Source organism: Panthera leo, chromosome A1, assembly GCF_018350215.1.
Source record: "Panthera leo isolate Ple1 chromosome A1, P.leo_Ple1_pat1.1, whole genome shotgun sequence".
Taxonomy (NCBI): Eukaryota; Metazoa; Chordata; class Mammalia; order Carnivora; family Felidae; genus Panthera; species Panthera leo.
In genome coordinates, this window is record NC_056679.1 from 50,291,351 (window position 1) to 50,299,448 (window position 8,098).

An 8,098-nucleotide genomic window follows, 5' to 3' on the forward strand; every position below is an offset into this window, starting at 1 on the left:
GTAATAATATCTACTTCATTGTTACAAAGTTTAAAAGGGATAGATTATTTGAAAGGTCTTTGGAAACTATAATCGTTTTATTATGCTTATGAAACAGCAAAATGCACTAAAAGTGTTTAAATGTAAATAAAATTAAGGGAACACTAAAAATAATGAGGCGGATGTAGACCTTAGACTCCAAACATAGATCATGTTTCTGTTTTAAATCTGTGAGAACTGTGCTGAGTTAACCTTGAAATACAATTCATCTCCTCTTGATTTTTTATTTAGAAGTGTCGATTGCCCTAGGGAGTGAATTATCATCTTGTGAGTGAACTTGAGAAGGTTCTGGTAGAGATTTCCCAGCAGTTGGAACCCAGCTGATTACTATATCTGCCCAATGTCATGGCCAGATCCTCATGTTTATGTTTCATTGTAATCCAATTGGGTAAACACAATCTTAAAGGTTTACAGATAGCAGAGGTTCCAAGAGCCTTAATTTCTTTTTGTATTTTTCTTCCTGTAATGGAAGATTCTGCTCACAGGAAAAAATGAACAAATAGATTATATTCTCAGGAAAATCATTACAAACTCATCTAAACTGTCTCTGGTTCCTTCTCATTTCTGCCACAGCCTTCCTAATCTAGACCAGGTTGTTACTGAGAGCGCATTCACTTGTCCTTTATGAAAACACTATTTGTATTATCACTGAGTCTGTGGTGCTGCAGTTAGGTCTGTGTTCCAATGAATATAAAGGTCAAACTTCCGTAAAGCAAATACATTTTGGGGGAAAAACTAAAGTAAACTTTTTGTTTCTCACTTATGGAATGTCAATTTGTGAATAGAGTTGATTATATACACTCATCTTTATTTGACCTAAATTTCATTTTAGAATTTGCTAAAAGATAGAGTTCAGTCATGGTATAAAAGGTATTATGGATTAATATTTTTAAAATTATCAAAAGAAATTTATGTGCAGAGAAGGTATCAGAAGATATGTGTTTTAGTTCTTGTTTTTGTACAAATCCCAAATGTCTCAAAAACCTTAAAAAGACTATCAGGAATCATCCCACAAAAACACTGGGACCATGCCTTGGGGTTTGGATTTTAGTCTAAAAGCAATTGTGAGCCCCTATAGACTTTTTTTTAAAATTTTTTCCAATATATGAAGTTTATTGTCAAACTGGTTTCCATACAACACCCAGTGCTCATCCCAAAAGGTGCCCTCCTCAATACCCATCACCCACCCCCCTCACCCCCCATCAACCCTCAGTTTGTTCTCCGTTTTTAAGAGTCTCTTATGCTTTGGCTCTCTCCCACTTTAACCTCTTTTTTTTTTTTTTCCTTCCCCTCCCCCATGGGTTTCTGTTAAATTTCTCAGGATCCACATAAGAGTGAAACCATATGGTATCTGTCTTTCTCTGTATGGCTTATTTCACTTAGCATCACACTCTCCAGTTCCATCCATGTTGCTACAAAGGGCACTGTTGGTGGGAATGCCCCTATAGACTTTTAAACAGAGGGAACATGTGATGAGATGCATTTTTTTAGAAAGACCACTTACTTTTTTAGTTCTGTGAAGGATAATTTGAAGCGATGAAACTAGAGCTCCATGGGTGAGCTGGGAATTTACTATGATAGTAACATAAGAAATGATGATTGTTCAACTAGGGCAATGAACTGAGATTAAGGAGTAGGTTTAGGAGATAAAGGTGATAAAAATTCGGTGACCAGCTGGTTAGATGATAGACAGAGAGACGGAATGGATTATGATTTTAGCAATAGAAATGGAGAAGGGATGGAGATGAGAACATTTCAGAAAAACTGAAAGATGTTTTTTCTCCCAGTGTAGCAAGGAAAATTGTGATCTCAACAAAATTGTTGGCCTACTTGGGAAGACGTTTTGTTGTATGTGTTGTTCAAGAACCACAAATTATATGCCAGCAATTCCATAAACCATTATATTTTCATTATATTTTATTGTACATATCACAGATACATATTCATTTTGATGGCAAACAAATGTTTCTGCATAAAAAATAATTTTATAACCTGTTGTAATTTTAGTGTAAAAGATAAAATTCCTCTGGTAGCTAAGTTGCAAAAAGTTTTGCTCTACAACATTAACGTTGTTGTTGTTGTTGTTTTCAAATAAAGGAAAGGAAAAGGGAATACAAATTTTCCATTCACACAAACAGAAGACAACTTTATCACAAACTACCCATTGAATTTATTTTTTCTTAAGTTTCAAAATTTGTCATTTGAATGTTAAAAAGAAAAGAGGGGCCATAGGGCTATTTTAGGAAGAAATTAGGAACTTTCCCATTGCAGAAAATTACAAGGTCCCTGAAGGGTAGTTTTTGATGTTTTTCTTTCTTTTGCTGCTAAGTACAATAGCTTGATAAAGCAAATGAATTCTTTTTCCATTGAAACCAGTAAGTCCCTACCATCTGCATTTCCATTAAGTGATTTGTCCAGACTCTGGTTATTTCATGAAAAATCCACAATGAAATCCTTCTTTTACATATTTTCTGTTATAAAAATTCCTTTTCCAAAGCATTACATGCCACTTCCCTAACACCTGCTCAGTATTATCCTGTGCTCTCTCCTAAGCAAAAGCTTTTGTTCTCTGTTTAAGAAATACCTACTTATGGCTAGCTCCCCACTTTCTAGTTCTTTTTTTTCTCCAAAATTTTCTCTCAAGCTACTTTCTGCATTTGGGTCAAGATTCACTTGGACATCATCTCCTCCAAGCACCAATGCTTGGGCCTAATGCACCCACTTTGTGTGCTCCATAGCACCCTGTGAATGGTTCTATCATTTTGCTTCACTCTCTTTTACTGAAATTATCTAAATAGACCTCCTTCCCATGGAATTGAAATTCTTCATGGCAAGTTGTTGTATAAAACCTGATACAAAACTGTACTGATACAAATGGTACTGGTATCACACCATCAGCCTCTATCATTAATCATTAAGGTAAAGTCTGATAGTGAAAAACCTTTTAGTTTTTCTTCATCTGAGAATGTTTTTATTACCCCTTAGTTCCCGAAGGATAGTTTCACTAGGGATAAAACTCAAACTCATGATTGACTGTTCTTCTATTACAGCATTTAAACAAACATTGTGTCACTTCCTAATGGCCATCATAGACTCAGGTAAGCTGTCATTTTTTTTTTACTCATTTTAAGATATTTTCTTTGCTTTAGTTTCAGAAGTTTAATTATGATGTGTCTTGATGTGGATTTCCTCAACTTCATGAATCTGTAGGTTTGTTTCTTTTGCCAAATTTGAGATATTTTCAGACTTTATTTCTTTACTTTTTCATCTCTTATATCTTTGGCTGCTCAATGGGACTCCAAGGATAAGAATGTTGGGTCTTGTGTTATTGTCTCACAAATCCCTGAAGATGTGCTCATTTTTGTTGTTGTTGTTGTTGTTGTTGTATAGCCTATATTCTCTGTTGTTCAGATTGGCTGAGTCCTATTGTTCTGCCCTCAAACTCAGATCTATCTGCCATCATCTCCACTTTACTATTGAGCCCATCCACTGAGTTTTTAAAACTTATTGTATTTTTCAATTCTATAGTTTCCATTTGTTTTTTAATTCTAACTTCTGTTTCTTTTCTAAGGTTTTCTGTTTCTCATTTCAAGATATATCATAATTATTTGTTAAAACATTTTTATGATGGTTACTTTAAAATCCTTGTGAGATAATTCCAACATTTTATTAATTTCACTGTTAGCATTAGTTGATTATCTTTTTGCATTCAGGTTGCAGTTCTCCCTGGTTCTAGATATGATGATGATTTTTTATTGTTATTTTGAACATTTTGGCTACTGTATATGAAGACTCTGTTTAAATTCTTTTATTTAAATTATTTTATTTTAACAGAAAGACACCCTGTTTAGGGTTGGCATGCAAGCCCTAGTCTTCTTTAATAATTCAGTTACACGTAATCTTAGCCAAAAGAATGAGAAGTGATAATGATTCAATTACAGTCTAGTTTTCAGAAACTGTGTGGTGCTATGTTGGTCTGTTTGGTTTATTTCATGTCACTGGGGCTTTACTGGTCCCCAGTGATGCCACTTGAGAAATCTGAAGGAGCTTACCAGCCAGACTGCCTTTTCCTGCTAGACTGGTGAAAGGATTCTTGGGCCCATGAGACAAAACAGTGCTTCCTGAGCTGAGAGCTTGTAGTGGTGTGTTGCCCCCTGCGTATGAAGGACAGAGAGGGTTTTCCAGGCAGAGTGTTTGTTGGGGCGTGATCCCCTATGTTGGTGCCCTCCAGCTGCACAGAGTCTTCAGATGGGAGAGGAGAATCTCAAGCCTGGCTGAAGAGATGAGAAACTCCTGGTCTGGGTACTTGTTGTGGTGCTAACCACCTTGCCATATCTCCTGGAAGCATGGTTTTTCTGGGAGGGAGATCAGAGTCATAGGACCAGTGGCAAAAGGGACTACCTTCTTTAGCTGCTTATTAACAGTAGCACTTCCAGTTGATCCCTCTTGCTGGTTCTACTGGATGCACCTGGTGTTGTCAGAGGCCCTCTCATTGGATCTCCAGTAAGAGTGAATTTATCTGGGATACCCTTTGTTGCTAGTTTGGAAATCAAGAAACACTAGGCCTACCTTCTTCTGGTGGCTGTGGGCTTACAAGGTGTCCTGCTATTGTGCTGCTCTCTAGCCCTGGGATCTCTCACCAATTCATCTTCCTCTTCCAATTTTTAAAGTTCTTTGATTGTCTGTTGGTTTGTTTCCAGAGTTTATAGTTATATTTAGTGCAGAGGAGCAGGGAGAACCAAGTCTTCATCATGTCATAATGGGGAGTTCCATTATTACACATACAAATTCAAAATTTGATGGTCAAGTTTGGTGTGCCCTTACACATATACTATCTTTCTTCAGACTATGTGCAGAAATGTTCCACAGTTATGTAAGTAAGGCTTGTAACAGAGAGTGGGTAATTGGAATCCCTAAATGTCAGGAACATTCAGATGGTATCACTTGCAACTGTGTCCATCTGGGTGAAGATTTATAGGATCCAGAAGTTTGCAGTGGGACCTGGAAAATGTTGTTATTTCACTGTAGTGCATTCTGACTCTAGTACATACCTTCTGATTCCTTTAGATCAGGGTATTTTATTTGTTTTACCTATATAATTAGTCAAAACCAAAAATGGTAGCAAGTGAAAAATTCTTGAAGATTTTAGAGACCATTCAACGTCATTTTGTAGATGAGAAAAATTGAGGCCAAAGAGTTTTATCAGCTTTCTCCAGTAGAGCCAAACAGCAAGGGAACAGGATTCGATCTCAAGTTTTATGACTTTTGCTTAGTGCTTTTCTTAATTTACCATCGAAATAAATAATAATGATTCAATGCACTTTCACTATCAAATGTATTATACTAACTTCTTCACAATCTTTTTCTGTACACATTTAATTTGCCTGCATATTTGGTTCTCTTGTGCCCTATAAAAAGCATACCTATTCTGTTATTTACGAGTAAAGCATAAACAAAAATTTTAAATGATGCCCAATAATAAGAGATAATTTCTTAGTTTCCACCACTCATCCCAAGTAGTTTCCAGTCTGGTGAGAGATGCAGACATGTAAACTCACTATAATGTAAGACCTTGTGAAGTAACTGGTTAAAAAAAAGAGTTGTCAAACAAAGTATTGTCAAAGAAGATTGGAAAAGTGGTAAAAATCCTAGGAGTTCAGGGCCAAGGAACTAAGAGATGTCCTAATGGTTGAATAAGAATTAAACAGTTGGAGTAGAGCAAAGGCATCCCAGGCTGAAAAAAATGGGATGAAAAACATGGAAGCAAGAAACTTTATTCCAGCTTTTTTCTAAGTGTCAGGACATGAAGCGTCGCTCTGGTTCTAAACCCAGTAGGTCTAAAATGGACTTGATCATCTTCTCAACAACCCTCAAATGTGTTTCTTCCTTTTTTCCTTCAACAATATTCAGTCTCTTTGTCTGGAAACTTGGTAGTCTGTCTAAATGCAGTTCACACCCTTCTATTTTTGTTTTTCATCAGGTGACCACAAAACTCTTGCTAGGTCTCCATCTCCCTATGATGTGCCTCCTGGATACTGTCATTGTTCTCCCTTTATTCAGTCCTAGTCTAGGCCCTTGTTATTGTTCATACAAAATAATGTACTTACTGCCCAAATAGTTTCTTCAACTCAAATCCCTCACTTTTTCAATATCATCTTACTTGATTCTCCTTTGCCAGATTTACTTTTTGGAAAACGAGTGGCATTATATCACTTTCCTCATCAAAATCTTTGTTATTGATTTATTCATTTATTCACAATTGTTTAATTACATACTATATGCCAGACATTGTGTATTAATTGCCTACTGAATAAAATCCAAACACATGGATCAGCCTATGTCATCTGACCCCAGACTCCCACCGATGTTCTGGATTCCATCTCTTCTGACTCCTCCTGGACTTTGTTCCCTTGGTTCTTCCTTCCCTTCATTTCCAAGCATTTTTACTTATAAACACACTCATGTCTCATCATTCAAAAATAACCTCTACACACACACACACACACACACACACACACAAACACACACACACTCTCCCCAAGTTTTATCACTATCTACCTTCTTGAAATATTAGTCTTCTTGTTTCTATTTTCTCCATACAAGTTCCACATTTTTCAAATTTCCAGTATATATCAGTGAAAGTTTTTTAGCAGTGATGTGACATAATTATACATGTATTTTATAGACTATATATCTATACTATTAGAGACAGATTGAATAGGAGAAAGGATGCAGGTCTATTTCAATAACTATTGCAATTGGCAAGTTACATCTCTAGGCAAGAGATGATGGTGGCATGAATTTGGGTGGTAGTTGTGGGGGTAGAGACATAATGTAATGATTTAAAAAAAATTGCAAAAGATAAAAATCCAAAGAAAATGGCTACTGACCGGATATTATAGAAAGGAAAAGGAACAGTCAGGGATGTCCTCCGGTAGTCTAGCATGAATAAGTCAGAGGAAAATCATTTGACATCATAAAACCCTAGAAAATTAGCAAGGTGAGCTTTAGATATTACATATTAAGTCAGGATGCAAATGAGACATATCAAGGAAGATGTTGAGTAATGCAATATGTGTGAGTCTCACACTTGTGGTTGATTGGAAAAATGACCAAAAATTATAGCTCCCCATACATGACCTTTGATAGTACTCAGCTGTACTCACTTTAGGCCGGCACTGATTTGGCCAATGGCACATTAGCAAGCATGATCCCAGCAGAAGTTTGAAAACCTCACATACAACGATGCTGACCCTCTTGCTATCCTTAGGAACTTTGTGATTGACCACAATATGATAAAACCCAGGATATCTTGCTGAATGATGAACCACTGGTTCAATCATCCCCATTGCTTGAGCCCACAGCATGTCAGGCATGAGATTGAAGCAATCCTAGTTCCTCCAGCCCCATCAAGCTTCCTGCTGACAGTAGTCACTAGCTCAGCAAAATTAGCTGAACTGATCCAGATAAAACAATCACCCAGAAGGCCTACAGAATCCTATGCTAAATAAGCAGGAATTATTTTAAGCCAATATATTTTGTAATGATTTGTTATGCAGCAAATGCTAATTGACACAACCTTCTGGGGATATGGTAATAGGAGTTAAGATATAAAGAGCTCATTCTGTGTTAGCATAGTGTTGAACATATTACATGGGTAAACTAAACAACGTAAGTAAAACTTTCACATAAATAGAAGTTTGATGATGTTAAAATATAAAAATAAAGAGTTAAATTATTCATTTTAATGAAGTTTAAAGGTGTTAGTATTTAAAGAAGAGGAATTAAGTATTTACTCAAAGCTACTCAGTTACTACATGACAGAATTGGAAGAAATATGAGGATATCTAAACTATAAACTTTCTAAGTCTACAAATTATGGAATTTCAGGAGTATATAGCTTTGGGTTTACTAGACACTCCGAAGTTATTGGTTATGGTAAAATGTTACTTTAGTTTGCAGCCTTTTAGACCTTTGGTTATTTGTATTAAATGTTCCACAGTGTCTGCCAAGGTATATTTTCTACCTTGGTATTCTTCAAAATGCTAATTCTATGCTT

The 8,098-nt window shown here is 36.1% G+C and overlaps 2 long non-coding RNA genes across 2 annotated transcripts in view; one reads left to right on the forward strand and one right to left on the reverse strand.

The window, feature by feature from the left end:
• LOC122213821 overlaps window positions 1–3,137 on the forward strand; it is a 311,434-nt gene extending 308,297 nt beyond the window's left edge. Inside the window, exon 4 of the long non-coding RNA XR_006199642.1 lies at window positions 3,090–3,137. This is a non-coding gene — a long non-coding RNA (uncharacterized LOC122213821). The remainder of the gene's footprint in view (window positions 1–3,089) is intronic.
• Window positions 1–4,732, reverse strand: part of LOC122213828 — a 50,537-nt gene extending 45,805 nt beyond the window's left edge. The window contains exon 1 of the long non-coding RNA XR_006199645.1: window positions 4,609–4,732. This is a non-coding gene — a long non-coding RNA (uncharacterized LOC122213828). The remainder of the gene's footprint in view (window positions 1–4,608) is intronic.
• Between the last annotated feature and the right edge of the window lie 3,366 nt (window positions 4,733–8,098).